Source organism: Dipodomys merriami, unplaced genomic scaffold (assembly GCF_024711535.1).
Source record: "Dipodomys merriami isolate MVZ:Mamm:240054 unplaced genomic scaffold, mDipMer1.0.p SCAF_23, whole genome shotgun sequence".
Taxonomy (NCBI): Eukaryota; Metazoa; Chordata; class Mammalia; order Rodentia; family Heteromyidae; genus Dipodomys; species Dipodomys merriami.
In genome coordinates this window covers 22,336,171-22,355,651 of record NW_027203715.1, presented here as the reverse complement: position 1 = coordinate 22,355,651, position 19,481 = coordinate 22,336,171, and the positions used below count along the sequence as shown (strand labels likewise).

Below are 19,481 nucleotides of genomic sequence, written 5' to 3'. Positions count from 1 at the left end.
AGATAAAAGATGGCAGATTATGAAATGGAAAATTCTACACTGCAAGAAAATTATTGTCATGGTGAATATATGATGGTATTGTCACAGTGAATATATGATAATGTACTTCAGAGCAGCAATGGATAAATATATATTTACTACACATAGTCTAACTTGTCTCAATCTCTATAAACTTTCAATCTTCTAGTACACATCATCATTGTATTCATGTTTATGGTATATTCTAAAATAACTAGCACAGTCAGGAGGTTACCAAAATACATTAGCTTCAATATTTTAGGAGATTAACCTGCTAATTGTATTGACTTCTATATATTAAACATGTAGTGTGTTATCATTGTACTCTCTAAGTATGTACAAACACTACTTCAAAGTGAAATTGAATACAACAAGGTTTTGAAGGCATATGCCTGTAAAGCTAGCTATTTGGGACATCAGTTCAAGACCAGTGTAGTTTTTTCTGCAATGCTCCCCAACCACTGGCTCTGCGTGATGGAATACATCTAGGTTCACTGGGAGCTGAGAGCTGGAGGATTTCAATTTCATGCCATAGGCAAGAACTTCCACATGGCTCCATCTCAACCAAAGAAGGTTCAACACTGGCTAGTACCTATCACCCCCACCTAGGTGAAAATAAAAATAAGAGCAATGTAGTATAAGAAACAAACAATATCAAAACATGCCAATATAAACCATCATGAACAACACACACCTAGTGTTTGTTTCTCATACCTGTAATCCTAACTATAGCTAGGATTATATATGTGAGCCAGAGGCACCAAGCAGTTCATCATTTTAAAAATGAGTATTGAAGCCAGGTGCCAGTGGCTCATTCCTGTAATCCCAGCTACTCAGGATGCTGAGATCTGAGGATCACAGTTCTAAGTCAGCTCAGGAAGAAAAAAACCCATAAGACTCTTACCTCCAATTAACAACTCAGAAGTCAGAAGTGTCTCTGTGGCTCAATTGGTAGAGTGCTAACTATGTTGAGCACAGAGTCTCACAGACAGTGCCCAGGCACTGAGTTCAAGCCCCACATCTGACAAAAAATAGATAAATAAACATTTAAATGTCTGAATTTTTTGTGAATTAAAATGATGGTGTTCATACGCAATTCTACAGACAACTACATATTTCATTATATTTGTGGTTAGAAAAAGTAGCAGCACTTGAATAATGGATATTTTTTCATAAACTAGGGCATACTGATCTCTAATTAGAGGAAATTGCTGGACTCATAGGTAGTATTTTTTGGTTGGTTTTTGTTTTGTTTATAGAACAGGATGAGAAACCTTATTTCTGCCAATGACCATTTGGATATGTATAACATCATCCACAGGCCATGCAGAATTAACAGTAAAGACATGACACAGTCAACTGGCAATAAACTTATTTGTCTTTATGCCATGTTCCCAATGATTTGTTTAGCTTATATGTCCCTGTGGCCTACAGTTTCCTATTCCTGCCTTCCTCAAAATACAGCATGTTCCACCGATTCAGATTTGAGCCAAGCAATATGTAGTATTAGTGCCAAGAGTTAAGGAAAGTTGTAACACAAACAGGGAAGGATGAAACCAACACTTTAGTAGCTGGACACTGGGGACTCAGGCCTAGAATACTAGCTACTCAGGAGGCTGATGGTCTCAGTTCAAAACCAGATGGAGTGAGAAAATCTCTGAGACTCTTCTCTCCAATTAACAACCAAAAAGCCATAAAAGGAGCTGGGGCTCCAGAGGTAAAGTAGCCTTGATTACAAAAAACTCAGGGGCAACACCCAATCCTGAGTTCAAGCTGAAGGTCAGGAACAAAAACAAAAACAATCAACAACAACAACAAAAAAAACAGAAACTGGGAAAAAGCTCAGGAAAGGATGGCATTGTCTACAAGACAAGTGTACACATTACATGAATTGTGAAATCACTGTACACACCTTAGTAACAATTACATTTTAAAAAGAATGTGAGAAATCCCAAAGCCATGGGGCCTTATGATGTGCATCTGCTTTCCAGAATTTCAAAGTCCCATCATCTAAGCTGGTAGCACACAGGTTGTAGCTCAGGGTGATGAGAAAATAAGAAGCCAGAGATCCTTTCAGATTGTCCCACCAATTCTTCTATTACTGTAAGCAAAAAAAAAAAAAAAAAAGCAAAGCAAATAAATTAGACTTTAAGGTTAAACTAAGCTGCTATTAAAGATTCCAGGCAGAATTATATGGTGCCTGCTTCAAGGCAAGAGTGAGGCCAAGCCCACAGCCTCCAGAGAGGCATGACTACCACTTGTCCAACACTGCTGTCCTCCCCGCCCCCAGAGTTTACCTACAAGTCCCAAGTCCCTGCCTTTCTTCTTGTAATTCTTCAGCCACTGGTTGTCTCATTTCTCATTGTCTGTTTAGGTGGGATTTGAGACTCCTTCCTCTCCTCACCCAGCCACCAGACCCCAGGGGCCAAACTCTGCACCTCACAGACACTCCCCAGAACCCAGCTGCCTTTGCAGTTGCTGCTTCCTGAGCCACTGGGCTACTGCCTCCTTCCTCCCTTCACCAGCCTCTGCCAGGGCCTCCCATCCTCTCCCTACCACCACCACCCCCAATCCCAGCTTGGCCTCCCCCGTGGCCACTCCTCCTCTCCACAAATCTCCCAGCCCCAACCCCAGCAGGATCACTGCTCTGGGGATACAACTGTGGGCCAGGCCCAGCAGAATCAAAGGTGCCACAGTGTGCAGCTGGCTGAGAACTGGAGACAGCATAGGTCTCTGATCAGTGTCTTTCACTTCACTTACACAATTATTAATTGTATTGATTTGGTATTTAAGTTTAGATTTCATAACTTCTTATTAAGCCTTTGCAGAAGAGCTGATAGAAATATAGTCCCCAAAATCGGATTGTCTCTAGTTTAATTCTTTTGAGATTCAGAGATGTTTAAGTAGTTATAACAATCATGAACTCTCATTTTCATAGCAGATGCTATTCAGAAAATAATTGCTTATGCATCTGTTATCAATTATTTACAAGACTTGAAACTTTTAAAGTTTCAAATATTACAGGAAGATCTTTGATTCATGTTGAATGGATGTGAGTAGGTTGAGCTGTTGCATACATTCTTGTGTGTGTGTGTGTGTGTGTGTGTGTGTGTGTGTGTGTGTGTGTGTGTGTGAGTGAGTGTTTCTGTGTGTGTGTAGGGGGGGTGTATGTGTATCATTGAAATCAAGGATAAGGATGTTGAGCCCTGGTCTGAACTTGTTTACTTTTTCTGAGATATACATTATGGTGTTTCTTTGTTGGTGGTAGGCTCTGATTGCTTGCCTTTGCCTGATGCTCACATTCCAGCTGAATTTTTCAATTAAAGCTTCTTGTTTAGTATTGAGCATATAGGGCTCTGATGTTGCTTTGTCTTTAGTCTGCCATCTAGGATCTTCTTTTCCTCTTTAAATATTTACATTCAATATAAATTTTACCTCCTGACTGATTTTCCCTTTAATTTGCATTTTGAAAAAAGTATTATAAGAACTTTGATCTCTGTATTCATGAAGAAAAACCATTTTGAATTCTCTGTTTAATGTAACAACACCTGGACACATTTGTTAACACCAAGATCTTAAAATTTATTTTGTAGTTTTAGTTTAAAATGCCTCCTCCATGTTTACAGCATGAGGAGACAAACAATTTCTGGTAACAATGATAACAGTTTTATTCAATAAAATATCAGATAATTCATAATTTTGAATATGTATAGTGGCAAATAAACACATTTGGTAAATAGATTTGCTTGATAGATCCGTGCACAAAAATACCACTCCTAAGGGCTGAAAAGGTGGATCAGTGGTAGACAGCTTATCTTGAATGCACGAGACCCTGGGTTTGATTCTGCAGCACCACCTAAGCAGAAAAGCTAGAAGAGGTACTGAGGCTCAAGTGGTAGAGCACTAGTCTTGAGCTGAAGGGCTGAAGGACAGCGACCAGGCCCAGAGTTCACCACCAAAAACAAATTAAATAAATAAATAAAACTCATATCAAGTACATTAATTTCAAACGTTGATTACCATTTTAGTTAGGGGCAGGGTGCCAAGATATAGCAGACTTCTGTTGCAAAGCTTTAAGAAGGATTTCAACACCTGACAAGTACTAAAGACAAGAAGGAAAAAAAATAGCTCTGCCAACAACATATAGAATCACCACTCAAAGAGAAACCAGTACTAAGAATGAAATGCTTTTCATAAAATTTCTTAAGAGATTCTGGCTCTATATTAATTATCATATAAGTTAACCTTCAAAATCTCCATCGATGGGCCTTAAGGGCACCTACAAAAACTGGAGGAGAGAATCATCAACCCAGATTTTTAATTTTGTAAATTAGGTAATGAGTTCATTTCTGGTTTGACAATCTCATCCCTTCCTTTGCTCTCCGTCTCTGATTTTCCCTCCTGTCCCTGTCCACAGTGGTATAGTTCATTGTGAACATAATATCGACAGAGTACAACTGAAACCAACCCAGCTTGACATATCCATTACATGTTTATCTGCAGTTAATCAGAAGAAATTGAGAATTGTGTGTTTCAACTGGTAGAGCTAGAACACCACCAGACTTCAATTGGAAACCTAAAGGACAGCGTCAATATTGTGATTTTTAAGAACCAATGCTGTCCCATACATAATCTCAGACTCCACACACACACACACACACACACACACACACACACACACACACACACACACACACACACACACATCTTAAAATAGATGTTAGTACTGAAATCCAAATAGTTTTTTTATTTTTATAAGTTTTATTTTTAGCTTTAATGAGGCTTGACTTGATAGTTTCTACTAATGAGCCACAACTTAGAACTTTGTTATAATTTTACCCTGTCTGTATTCAGAGAAACATTCTCTGAATTTCTCCATTTCCAGCAATGATAAGTTTTCTCTTCTTGGTCCAGTTTCTTCTTTTGAGACTCAGTCTCTTAGACTTTTCTGTCTTGCATTGTCTGTAAGTTCATTGATCCAGTAGATCTCAGCCATCCTAATACCTGGACAGAACCTGCCTTGGGAAAAGTGTTCTAAGCTCACCATGCAATGGAGGCTGTTAGTACTCACCCATAATCATTTTTTCTTCAGAAATGAGAAATTGGGGGCTGGGAAGGTGGCTCAGTGGTAGAGTGCTTGCCTTGCAGAAATGAGAGATTGTTAGGTCCAGGAATTCAGGGGAAGCACTCACTGTGTGCTATTTCATACTTTTTTGGGGAGGGGCACGGTCCGGTCCTGGGGCCTGAACTCTGGGCCTGGGCGCTGTCCCTCAGCTCTTCAACTCAAGGCTCATACTCTACCACTTGAGCCACAGTGCCACTTCCAGCTTTTTTCTTTTTGCTTATGTGGTGCTGAGTAATTGAACCCAGGGCCTCATGCATGCAAGGCAAGCGCTCTACCACTGACCCATCTTCCCAGCCTGATTTCATACTTTTTTTATTTAATGGCAGCTTCCACCTATTGTCTACTTTAAGCATTGTGTGAAGAGAAAGATTGCCCCTAAGAGACAGAAGTACTGTACTAACTGTTGCTCTCAAAACACAGGAGGAGGGAAAGAAGTTCTGAAGGAGCCATGTAGCCTAGAAACTGAGTTCTTAGAAACTCAAACTGCCTTTTATCTTACCTTCAACATAGAAAGTCAGAGATTGCAGTGGCTTGTAAGCTCCATTTATATTCCTGTGCAGGGGCTCCCTTCCCCTTTGCCCTTCTGACTGTTTACATCAGTGGCAGGTGTGAAGACGTAACAAGAACACCTAAAGTTTGGGCCTGGGATTAAAAACTCCATTTTGTGATTATAAACATTCCACCACTTCCTGAATTGAATCTGAGGGCAGAAGAAAGTTAGGTTAGGAATTCGTATAATTACTTCTAAGTTTGCTATCTAAAATCATCCCTTCCTACCCCTCAGAATCCTATTTCCCAACTGTGTAGACACCCTTACACTCTGTTCTCCTGAAGCATTTGAGTGTGGGCCATCATCTGCTTCTTATGTGTACTGCTTTTCAAATGGAGAGTTTCTCCTAGGCTCAAAATGATTTCATTGATGAGGACACTGTGCAATAAGCTAAACTGGGTTTGTTCATGTGTTCATACCCGAGGGAGAACTAGTAAGGGCTAAGTAGTAGTCAGGGCTCACTTGCTGCCAGTGGTATTGCTCTGAAGAATTACTGTCAATGTTGCCCACAGTACCTAGTCCAAGGCCTCTCAGAAAGGCTACAGACCCAAACTTCTTGAGTCTCTGTGTGAGCTAATCATCATTGGCCAACTATGTTCCATGGTTTGTGAGACATTCACTTCTGTGAGCATATGCATATGAGGGCCCAAGAATAGACTTACCTAGAAGGAAGATCCTAGAATGCAAAACTTCTACTAGGACAATGGAAACCCATGGTTTGGCATGCTTAATGTTTTTGAAAGACCCCAGACTCCTGGGATACTTTCGTCAACGGGAGGGCGCCCCAGAAACTCAGACTCCAGGCCGGGAGATGCAATAAGCAAGAGGAGTTTATTTGACGTTTGCACAAACGGACTCTCTGTCCCGAGCAGACAGGGAGCCCCGAGAAGTGGTTACAAGCCCTTTTTTAAAGGCAAAAGCCACAAGATTAACGCATAACACAAAGCATCCCATGATTGGTTCATTTAAAGGTCATCATATACGCCAACAATCACTTTGCCACGTGGGAAATTTTGTAAAATGACTGGCCCATGGTTGGTTTAAGGGGGTTTACATGGTTACAGGCCTATGATTGGTTGACATTTGGCTTAGCTTGTGGTCTTGCCAGGTGGTCGTTATCTCAAGGTCCTGTCTGGGGAATTTCTAAATGGGAACTGAGGAACACGTACTGTCTGTTCTTTATCTACGACCACTGACCTTGTCCTGGGGCCGACATCTGGTCCCTGAAACTTGTTAACTCATTTTTGGGAAGGGAAGGGTCAGTGCCAGCGTAAGCAAGTTTACATAAGCAGAATCAGCAGTTAGCAAATTAGCAAATTGTAAAATGGACTCAGCCCTAATTTTTCTAATTCTTCAGTTTTAACCTGTGCACTGAACTAACAGGAGAAAGTGGCACACTAAGAAACTTGCCAATTTTGCCAAATAAAGAACTATGGTGAAGGTCAGAGAAAGGACATTGATTTCATGGTAGTCATGACAAGACAACAACTTAGCATACCTTCAGAATACTAATCCATACTCACCTACTGTTTTTGTTTTTGTTTTTGTTTTTTTGTCGGTCGTGGGGCTTGAACTCTGGGCCTGGGTGCTCTCCCTCAGCTCTTCAGCTCAAGGAGAGCGCTCTACCACTTGAGCTACAGTGCCACTTCCGGTTTTCCGGTGATTTATTGGAGATAGGAGTCTCATGGTCTCTCCTGCCCAGGCTGGCTTTGAACCGCGATCCTCAGATCTCAGCCTCCTGAGTAGCTAGGATTACAGGCGTGGGCCACCAGCGCCCGGCTCTCACCTACTGTTTTATTTACCCATGTCATTAAGTCTGAGTTGTATGTAGGAGTCTTCAGGGCCTTCAGAACAGGAAGATCTAGGCGAGAGCCTAAGATTGGTCTGCCATTTTGGACATAACATAACTAGTCAGATGAAAGCCCTTAGTAGTGTCCTATAAATATGTGCATTCATCCTACTACATTTGATAAGTATCCCCTCGCAAAATTATCTTTCGTTGGGTCACTTTCTGACATAGCAGCTGTCTGGTAGCTCCATTGTGACTTCACTTTATTCTGCTGAGCCAGAAATGGAGAAGGAGAGACTGACCACAACACAATTGCATCTTTCGCAATGAGCAGTGAATGGCATGGGAGTATTTAAGATGCTTCCCATGTTCTCAGTGAGCTAGTACCACCTTGGATTCCAACTCAAATCTTGATAAACAGATACAGAAGTTACATATAGCTTGTTGTGCCAGATTCACAGCTACAGAGGTAAATGAGAAAGTGGAAGGCCTTGGTGTGATATGAAGCAGAATTCAAAGGATGTGGGGATGAAGTGAGCTACCTGGAGGGAAAAGGAGAGGCAGCTGAAGCTGAAGCTGAAGAGCACCTAGAGAGAGAAGATAGAGCAAGTTTGAGGCCACCTGGACATCAAAGTAACCCATCTGAGGTACAAGAGTCTGGCTGTCCAGAGCCACAGAGAGAAGTTGGAAGAGCCACAGCAAGTGCTCTTTCCCATTGCTAGGGAGCTCCCAGAATGCCAGAGTAAGAATTGGTAGCTTCCCAGAGCACTGCTGCTGAGCACATGTCAGATCCCTTGCTATCATAATTGACATTGGAGAGGAGCAGCAAGAGCTGTATGAGGTGATTGCAGCTCACTATGTGGAGCCTGTTCTGCAGCATTGTGGAGTGTGGTCTTTCAGGATGCTTAGAGCAAAGATCCTATAACTGGTGTCAAAGAATGCAATCTACTTGGAGTAGACATTTATAGATGGCACGTGCCTGAAAACAACAAGCTGATAATAGCTGCTAGAGGTAGTTTCCCTAAAGATCTAACAGCCAAAACTGGAGAGGCAAACCCAGAGCTCTGCACCACATCAGTCCACCAGGAAAATTGCTTCTACCATAGTACTGGCTACCCAGTTTGCACACTCATGACCTTTTTACCCTGATTGTGCCCCACAATCCCTCACAACTTTTGCTCTTTCACTTTGTCTATGCTTCCTTGTCCCCGCTAAACAGTTCTGGATGCCTGTATTAGCTAGCCCAACCCCTGCAAAGCTGTAGCTGCTACCCAATTTCCTGACACTGCAACTCAGCAATTACAGTCACAGTTACCCTTTCCCTGGTATCCTAGTCTCTACTACTCTTTTCTGCTACCCATAATTCATAAAACCATGGTTCCAGCTACCTGATCCCTGACACCCCTCTCTCTGATACCCCATTCCCAAACAAAGGGTAGATTGGGCACAGACAGTCGACTTGGGTACTCCTCTTGCAGGCACATTGGGCCAAGTTATTCCTCAGGTATTTAACATGAGGGACTAACTGGTGGTGGAAAGAAAAGAGGTTACTCAGAGGTCACTAAAATCCAAGGACATCACTTATAACTTCTTGCTAGGAATAGAAGGCTCTAAGGTGAAAGAAAATTTTACAAAGAATATTGATGAAGATGCAAAAGGTTTAGCTTAGTGTCTTCTACTAGTGGTCTGAATTATTTTTGACATATATATGTAACTACTTTGCATTTTAAAAATTATATGAAAATGCACATTTATGTGGTACTTATATTAATTTATGGAATAGTTGTATAAGATCACGTTAATGATATTCAAGATTTTATGCTCTATGATATGCTCAAGAGGCTGCCTTTGGAAATATAAATAAATATAAATTGAGCTCTTTAACAACAAATGAAATCTCATTGTCAAATACTACAAGGAGATTATGGATGCTAGTACCAAAATGAAAGCTGTAACAATAAAACTGAATAAAGCTGCAAGATTGAAGGGAGGGAGTCAGTGGTAAGGGCAATTATAAAAGAGAAATTCTTCACCATGGAATCGTGGAAGGATAGAATGTGTTTGTTGAATTACTAGCTTTTTTTTTGTTTTGAATTACTAGCTTTTAAAACCATCTTAGAAAGCAAAACATTGGTTTTTATTATTGCTATTTGGAACCTCTTTAACGAATGGTTTAACAAAAATTTATCAAAACAACTTTGAAAATTCAATGATGTGAATTATCAGATTAACATTATACTCAAAGTTGCCTTCACATGCAGGCAGGCTGCATTCCTTTTCTATAAAATTAATGGACTAAGCTTCCTTTTAAATGGTTGGACAGTCCATGACACTTGTTCCAAAACAAGAAAAGATACTGGAGAGAAAAAAAAAAGAGGAAGGAGATTCAAGATTGCTGAAATTAGCATATTTCCCATTTAGACTTTAATGGGATTTTTCTACAAAGAATAAGATTTTCATCTTACCATAATAATGTCAAAATTGATGTGCTATAGGATAGCTTCTAAATGTAATATTTAATGCTGTTGGATTACTTGAAGACAAAGGTTTATAGAAAACTTTAAATTTCAGAAAAACTGTAATGTTCCAATAAACACGTAGAAGAAATATAATTTAAAAATTCGCTGCTTAAAGCAAACCCTGGCAGGAAAGTCTGAGAGATGCTTGTCTAGAAACAGGAAGTAGCACTGTGGCTCAAGCGGTCAGGGCTCTCCTTGATCTGAAGAAAGTAGGGATATGTTGACACCCAGGTCCTGAGTTCAAACCTCATGACTGACAAGAAGAAATTTTAAAGAATTAAAGCATTAGGCCTGGGAAGGAGACTCAGTGGTAGAGTGTTTGTCTTGCATGCATGAGGTCCTGGGTTCAATTCCTCAGCACCACACAAGCAGAAAAAAGTGGAAATGGCACTATGGCTCAAGTGATAGAGCACTAGCCTTGAGCTGAACATATCAGGATCAGCACCCAGACCCAGAGTTCAGGCCCCCCTACCACCACCAACAACAACAACAAATTAAAGCATCCAACAACCTGAAGATGTTGTCCAGGATAATGAATGGGGCATTATCTGTTTACATGACTTAGTGACTTAAAACCTAGTTTACCAGGGGAGGTGGTGGGCAATTTGTGTGTTTTCTAAAACCTGCAAAATTATTTTGTATTTTCCCAAGGAGGAAGAAAGGAGGGGATGGGGGGAGGAGGGGAGGTGTTTGGTGACTTTGCCTTTTGGTTCAGTGATTTTTCTGGGGACAAATTCAGAGAAATACTGCTTGCAATCCTAGTTGCATGGGGAATGAAGAAGCCAGGCCCTGGAAGTGGTTTTGTCCTGTCCTTGGCCTGGTTCCAACAACCAATGGATAATTCAAGTCCACTTCAGGACCAAGATGCCTTGAAGACTACTGATCCACTGGACAGGCAGACCTAACCACAGCCAAAAAAGGCAAAAAATGCAATGCCGAGGGCAGCATTGGAAATCTACACCAGGCAGAGATTTTTTTATATTTTTTATTGTAAAATTACTGCACAGAGGGTTTACAGTTACATGAGTAGGGTAATGAGTTCATTTCCTATCGAGCATTGTTACCTCCTCCTTTGTTTTTCCCCTAGCCCTTCCCTCCCCACCTCCCCAACTCCTCCCTTCTTGACCCCTGCCCGAAACTGTAAATTCATTTTTGACACAGTGTCCTCTACATCTCATCATCACAATAGGTCAACCTGCATCCCCATTTAAGCATTCTGCTATATCCCTTCCACTCCCCAAATTACAAAAATGTATATACAAAATGCAGAACATTTGATCAAATACAGTGAAAACAGGGATTATACCATGGGGGGGATGAACCTACAAAAGAATCACATAGTACATTATATTAAAAACAAAAGCAAGAAAGAAAAAACCACTATGTCTCTGACTTGGGGTACATTTCGCTTAACATCATTTTATATGGTCATATGTACATAGCCTTTGATCTTCTCTGCTTGTCCTAGACATGTACTAGTCCTTGCAAACAAGGGAAACCATGGACCTATGTTTCTTTGGGCCTGGCTTACTTCACTTAATTTAATTTTTACCAAGTCTTTCCATTTCCTAACAAATGGGGTAATGGCATTCTTTCTAATGGAGGCATAGAATTCCATTGTGTGTGTATGTCTATATCTATATACGTATATATAGATATATATCACATTTTCTTGATCCATTCATCTACTGAGGAGCATCAGAGTTGATTCCATATCATAGCTATGGTGACTAATTCAGCAAAAAACATGGTTGTGCTGGCAGCTTTGGTATGACCTTGTTTGTGATCATTTGGGTAAATGCCCTAAAGTGAGATTGCTGGATCATAGGGGAGCTCTACACGGATTCTTTTGAACAACTTCCATACTGCTTTCCAAAGTGGTTAAACAAGTTTACAATCCCACCAACAATGCAGTAGGGTTCCCTTTTAACCACATCCCCTCCAACATCTGTTGTTATTACATTTCTTGATTATTGCCATTCTAACTAGAGTGAGGTGCAATCTCAATGTTGTCTTGATTTGCATTTCTTTTATGGCCAGAAAAGTTGAGCATTTCTTTATGTGTCTAATGGCCATTTTTATTTCCTCTTCAGAGAAGTCTCTCTTTAAGTCTTTAGACCACTTAGTTATTGAGCAGTTGTTTGTTTGAAGATTTATTGTTGGGGGATTTTTTTTGAGTCCTAAGTATATTTTAGATATAAGACCTTGTGTCGAGAAGATCTTCTCCCAGTATGTGAGCTTTCTATTGATCTTGCTAGCTATGACCTTTGCCTTGCAGAAGATCTGATGTTTCATGCAATCCCATTTGTCCAAACTTCCTTTGATTTCTTTTGTTTCTGGCTCTCTATTAAGAAAATTTCTGTCTGTGCTAAAAAAAAACAAAACCCTAGATTTATTCCTATTCCTTCATGTAATGTTTTCTTGGTGTCTTCTTTTATTTTGAGGTCTTTGATCCATTCAGAGTTGATTCTCATGCAGGGTGACATATACAGAATCTAGCTTTAGTTTTCTACAGGTGTTTAACCAATTTTTTCCACACCATTTACTCAAAAGGCTGTCTGTCTTCCATTCTGTTTTTTTAGCTCCCTTGTGAAAGAGCAAGTGGCTATAGATCAGTGGATTCATTTCTGAGCCTTCAGTCTTATTCCACTGGTCCTCAGGTCCATTCTTGTGTCAGTACCAAGCTGTTCTTTTACTATGGCTTTTTAGTAGAGTTTGAAATTTGGAATTGATATTGTTCCAGTACTGTTCTTTCTGTTAAGGATTGACAAACCTACAGCCAGTATTATACTTAATGGTGAAAAGTTACAGCCATTTCTTATAAATACAGGAGTGAGATTAAAAATGTCTACTCTCTCCACTCCTCTTCAACTTAATATTAGAATGCTAGCTGGGGCAGTAAGACAAGATGCAAACTGAAAGGGGATCCAAATAGAGAAAGATGAAGTAAAACTCTCCCTCTTTGCAGATGACATGATCTTGTATTTAAAGAACTCCATGACTCCACTCCCAAGTTACTTGAGCTGATCAGAAATTTTGGCAAACTAGCAGAGTATAAAATTAACCCTCGGAAACCAATGACTTTCCTGTATTCCAATAACAATAAGAGTATGGCTGAAATTAGGAAAGCAACCCCTTTTTAATAGCCGCACAAAAAAATAAAATACCTAGGAGTTAACTTAAGAGGTGAAGGACCTCTGTGATGGAAACTTTAAAAACCTTAAAAAGAAAAAGAAAGCAGAACTAAGGAAGTGGGAAACCTCCCATGCTCATGAATTGGGAGGATTAACATCATGAAAATGGCAATACTGCCAAAAGCTATATCCAAATTCAATGTGATACCTATCAATATCCCAATCTCACTCTTAAATGAAATAGAAGAAGCAATCCAAAAATTATTATGGAAGAATAAAAGACCCCGAATAGCACAGAGGGTTTTTTGTGATTCTTATTTTGTATTACCATTTTGATTCTACAAAGTCATCTATGGATTTTAACTTCCTTCCCTCCCTTTGGATAAAGCTCACAATAACCCTGCCTCTAGCTCCCAAAACACTTATATCTTAGATCTGAAAAATTGTTCCTAGATAGTGAATTACTTAATTGTATTTTGAACGTATAAAACATGCATATAAAAATAGCACATTTTGATCTCATGATAAAAAAGCCTTTTCCCCTCTCAAATTTATTTCCTGAAATGCAGTTTTAGAGAGAATCTGTTTTCAGTTTTAGATGAAAGGCTTATAGGAAACTGTGTTCATATTCTGGCTCCTCTTCCTGCACCTCAAAACCTAAAACACAAATTTTACAACCCATTTACAAGAAACAACACAAAAACCAAACACTGAGAATGCTCAGATGCAGAACGTTTTACAAAACCCAGAATATAACTTTGCTGTCTGAGGGAGAGGCTCTCTGAATAAATTAACAAACAAACCCAAAAGAGCAGTCAGGAGTATCAGACGTGAGTTTCCTGGCTACTACTCCATCGACCAGGAGCATGGAAGGGCTTCCTGAGCCTGCTGGAGAGTGCGTGGAGGAAAGTTTCCTTGCCAGCCTGAATACAAAAGTTGGCATCACCCCTCCTGGGCCTGTCTTTCTTTTCTTCTCCCCACAGTGGAGCAGAATTGTCCCCTGCTTCATGAAGGATAAATACTGTACAAGCTGGCCCACAGAGTGGCTTCTATTCAGTCTGCACTCCTTCCTAGGTGGGCGGTCTCTGACCCACGGTGTGTGTGTGCTCCCAGGGGCTGATCCTCAGAGCCCAGGCCCACGGGGCAGGCAGGTGCTAGATGTGAGTCAGTGGCACTGTGTCATTCACACAGAAGCTACTGGGTTGCTGCCCTAGCCCAACAGGAGGTGTACCCTGATCTTCTCCCACAGTCCCAGGTGAGGTGCCCACAAGGGCCCGATTTGGACAGACTGCCACTAGGATCCTACTTCACCAGAGGGATCAGCATGCCAGATGAAGTGGCTGCCACCTGAATTACTACTTATTTTATGGAGCAGTTTTAAACAAAGTGATACATATTACTGTATGATATATAATGCTATATCCTTGAGTCTATAGTCCAAAATCATTTTTCTTGATACTAACAAAAATGGATTTTATTGTTTGTATTTATAAGGCCATAATGGCAAACTGAAATAAAAGTACAACAAAACTCTTATCCAAAACACATGATTGAATATCAGAATTTGAAAAAAAATTGTATGTAAGTAGTGCAAACGAAGTTATACTAGAATAGTAAAACACACACAAAATATTTATTAGTTACATTCAAAAGTAAAATAAGTAATTACAGAAAGAATTACTACTAGAGGGCTGGGAAAGTGGCTCAGCGGTAGAGTGCATGCCTTGCAAGCATGAGGACTTGGGTTCGATTCCTCAGCACCACATAAACAGAAAAAGCTGGAAGTGGCGCTGTGGCTCCAGTGGTAGAGCGCTAGACTTGAGCTGAAGAGCTGAGGGACAGCGCCCAGACCCAGAGTTCAGGCCCCATGACCAGCAAAAAAAAAAAAAAAAAAAAAAAAAAAGAATTACTACTAGATAAAAAATATTACAATAGTTTAACAGGTTGAAGTGATATAGGTTAAATATTTGGTTTTTATAAAAGTTATTTAAATCTCCCAGTTCTGTTTATCTCAGTGAAGGAAAATGTTAGAACGTAGAAATTATATGTGGCACCTCTTGCTTCCAGTACCACAAAGGGGAGTGGCACTTCCTAATGGGAGTCCTGGGATGACACCCACACCCAGCGCATGTAGACCCATCAGAGGTCCCTGTGGTGACCCTGAGGGGACCCAGGACATCACATTGCTGCTGCAGCAGGTGCAGCACTTGTTGTGGTGGGCTGCGGCCAACAAGGCTCCATCAGTGACCAGATCAAGCAAACCAGCCTCAGGGGCCAAAGCCAGGAGGGAAGGCAAGGCAGACCCCAAGTCCTGCCTTCCATCTGTGTGGACTACACTGCCAAGGCCAGACCCATTTCCCTGCTTTGGAGCACAACAAGGGTAGGGAGTGAGCCTCCAAACGGAGCATCCCCAGAATGTCACCCAGATCTGGGCCCATGCAGACCAAAAGGACGGAGGAGGCTACACAGCAAAGCCAAAGGACTTCAGGCCCCTGGTGCTGCAGCTGGTGCATTGAAAGTCCAGACTCCTCTGGCACTGATGGGCATATGCAGGGATGAGCCCATACCCGAGTTCACAGGGACCAGAAAATGGAAGTCTGTGGGGATGCTAAAGGGGCTCCAGGGTGCTGAGCTGTGCAGCTGTCACAAGCCTTCTGGCAGAGGGGCCAGCACACAACTCCAGTCTCCAGACCACCTTAAAGACTGATGAGGTGAGAGCAGGGGTTATACCGTGGAGGAGGGACATACAAAGCAACAAAGAAATCATCTTATAAATATGTTAGAAATAATCGAGTGAAAGAAAAACATTTGAATACCCCCTGCTCTCTCTGTATTTGCTGTTGGTATAATTTGTGGAGGGGAAGGGCAAAAACAAATAGTTTAAATAGGGATACAGGTGGACTCATTGCAACAAGGAGATGTACAAGTCGTTATGTCGAAAAATGAACTTTACAATTTTGGTGGTGGGGGGAGGAGGATGGGAAAGGGCTTGATAAGAAATGTACTCATTGGGGCTGGGAAGGTGGCCCAGTGGTAGAGTGCTTGCCTTGCATGCATGAGGTCCTGGGTTCGATTCCTCAGCACCACATAAGCAAAAAGCCGGAAGTGGCACTGTGGCTCAAGTGGTAGAGCGCTAGCCTTGAGCTGAAGAGCTGAGGGACATCGCCCAGGCCCAGAGTTCAGGCCTCACAACCGGACCCCCCCCAAAAAAAAGAAATGTACTCATTGCCCTTGTAATTGTAACCCCTCTGTATGGTGTTTTCACAATAAATAAATAAATAAATAAATGACTGATAAGTGAACCACAGCTGGGCTGCCTGGCCTCAAAGGGGTGGACTGCCCACCCAGCCTTCCTTCTCCCGTGGACTCTACAGTGTACAAACATGGTGTCCCCAGACCCTACACCCATGAGGGCAGGCAGTGACCTCAGAACGGAGTCTCCCTGGGATGGCACTCTCACCTAAGACCACTGCAGACCAGTACCAGCACCGCTGGAGGAGGAGAAGGCAGCAGTGGATTCAACTCCAGCCCCATAGCTGCCAGATCCTGAGTGAAATGGAGCAACTGAGACTGGGAAGGGAGGTGGGAAGGATGGGTGGGGCTCATCTGGCAATGCTGGGGAGCATGCATACACATCCCCTCACTGTACATCCACCAGAAGGAAGGGGACCCCACTTCTCAACGGGTGACCTGAGGAGGCACCCACACCCACAGGGACTACAGAAATTGAGGTTCATGTGGTGACTTCGAAAGGGCTCCAGGGTACAGCTTTGCTGCTGCACTGAACAACTGGCAAAAAGAAAAAGAAAAAGAAAAAGAAAAACATCCACTAAAACTTCTCATCAATGATAATGTATTATACTTTAAAAACAGTTTTAATTCCCTCTTGTCGTATATTTTTGCATGGAGCCCTTTGAATTAACCAAAAATCTCCACGATTTCCTCATGCACAGTAATACTAATAAATATAGCTTCTATTCTTTTTTTAATTAAGGGAGGTTGCATATAGTTCCTTCCCATGTTTAATTCATGAAAAAGAAATCCTGAATATATCTGTCAAACACCAAACAGGATTTCTTCTGAACTCCTCACTGAAGAAAGAAAATAAAATGACCGAACAACAGGTATCACCCATATTGTCACCGTGCTAGCTTTCTCACTGATTAAAAATAATTCTGCCATGCACATGCAGATCACTTATGCAAAATTTTTTCCAACAATTCTTGTTGTTATATTACATTTATCTTTCTCCTTCTGTCTCCTCTCCTGCTTCTTTTCCCCAGGGTCCTGTTTCCCTCTTACATCCCTTTTCCCTTCAACTTTCTCCCTGTCCCCTCCTCTTCTTCCTCCTGCTATGCCTTTCCTCCTCTCTTACACCTTTCTCCTCCTTTCCTTTCCTCTTTCTCCTACACTTTCACTTTCTTCTACCTCTTCTTTATGGTCCTGGGGGTTGGACTCAGTGCCTTGTGCTCACTATGCAGATGCTCTGCTGCTCACTACAGGCCTCCAGTCTAGGCTTCATCTCAATGACCATCTATTTCTGATTTGTTTTTAAATAGCAAAACCAACAAAGACTTTTGATTCAGGATTTAATTCATTGTACATATCCTGTGCCATAAATATGTGCTACTTCATACATTCTGGCTAATAGGTTTTGATTATGTCTTGGGGTTCAGATAAACTCATCAGAAACAATGTGTTTGAAGGCAATCTAATGTGATCCTGTGTTACTCCCAAATTAATGAACTGGTTACTTTGTATCTTGCACAAGTACTTCTATATTGTTCCCAGATTAATGAACTATCACTTTGTGGTAACACCCACAGTAACACTAATCCAAGGATTGCTGGGGATCATAAGATTAAGTCCAGACAGGAAAATCCATGTGATATGTATCTCAAATTAACTGCTAAAAAGCCAGAAGAAGACTTGTGGCTAAGTGGTTTAGTGCCATCCTTGCACTGAATAAGATGATGACAGAACCCAGGCCTGAGTTAAAGACCTGTGGTGGGTGCACGCACACTCGCACATGCACGCATGCACACACGCACTCATGCACACACGTGCACATACACACAAACACACACATACAGACAATTTCCCAACTAGAGCAAGTAGAATATCTGTTTTTTCTGATAAGATGTCTGAGTTTCTGTCCCATGTGTTTGTATATTTTTGAAAGCTGTATCATCAACTTACCTAATTTTAATAAATGACACCTTGTTCACTATTATTTATGTTTGAAAATATTTTAAGACACATTTTCAACTAGAAAATTGAGTTTGTTCCCCAAATTGTGACTGTCTTGGTTTGTAAGAATGAAAGAATTATGCCTTTAATTCATTAGTTCATAAATTAGAAAAGTAACCACAACCCTAGAACCAATTGCCTTTGAATTCTAAAAGCCACACAAATATATTAGTTTTTATTTATCCTATCTTTGATTCAACTCATCTTTCTCAAAATAGTTTTTAGTTTTACTTAAATATCCTGCCATTTTTCTAACCCGAACCCTAACTGGAACATTCAGGCTAACCCTCACACTAATCATACCCTAATCCTTCTATTATGAACAGTTTCCTATTTCACATTCATCCTAATTGTAACTTGACTTGTTTTTCAAAAATTTACTTTCAATTAGACCCTAAATTTTCCATTTCCCTAATGCTAACATTAAGCCCATCTAGAATGGAAACCTAACTTTCACCCTAATGATAGTCCAATTCTAATGTTTAAGAAAAATATTCTAGTTTTTATTCATTCTAGTGAATGCTCCAGTTTGCACTATGGAAATGAATTTCAATTTGCCCTAATTCCCACAAATTTCCTGACTCTACATCTGAAGTTATATTGTTCCCTAACATGAACCATTATGTGTCCTCAAATTCTCACATCAGGAAAAATATGGTAGTTTCCCTGTACCCTAAAACAGTTTCAGATTTACTCATCATCTAGTCCATTACTTAAGCTAACTCTCAACTGAAACCTGGCTGGAAAACTCTCATTAATCATTACAAGAATGATCACTGAGAAATAAATATAATGATAATGCTCTAGTTACTATTCAATCTCACATTTTTTGCGTCCACTTTTTAGTGAAAACTCAATTTCATACTAAAAATATTCCTATTCATAACACTAACCATAATCAGAACAAAATACTGACCCTAATCTTAATATAAATTATATGTCAACACTAACACAAATAAACTAATTTTCACTCATCCTGACTTGATTCAAATAAGGCTTCCAAACATAGGTTACAATTTTTTCCCAATACCTTAGTCATTTTCTAACCCTAAACTTAACCTTAACTGGAACATTGAGAATAACCATAAGCTGATTG

The 19,481-nt window shown here is 40.6% G+C and overlaps 1 long non-coding RNA gene across 1 annotated transcript in view; it reads right to left on the bottom strand.

The window, feature by feature from the left end:
• Window positions 1-563: 563 nt before the first annotated feature.
• Window positions 564-19,481, bottom strand: part of LOC138835134 (uncharacterized) — a 76,428-nt gene continuing 57,510 nt past the window's right edge. Inside the window, exons 2-6 of the long non-coding RNA XR_011374464.1 lie at window positions 5,643-5,843; window positions 4,039-4,120; window positions 1,931-2,119; window positions 923-1,039; window positions 564-623 (exon numbers count right to left, since the gene is read on the bottom strand). This is a non-coding gene — a long non-coding RNA (uncharacterized lncRNA). The remainder of the gene's footprint in view (window positions 624-922; window positions 1,040-1,930; window positions 2,120-4,038; window positions 4,121-5,642; window positions 5,844-19,481) is intronic.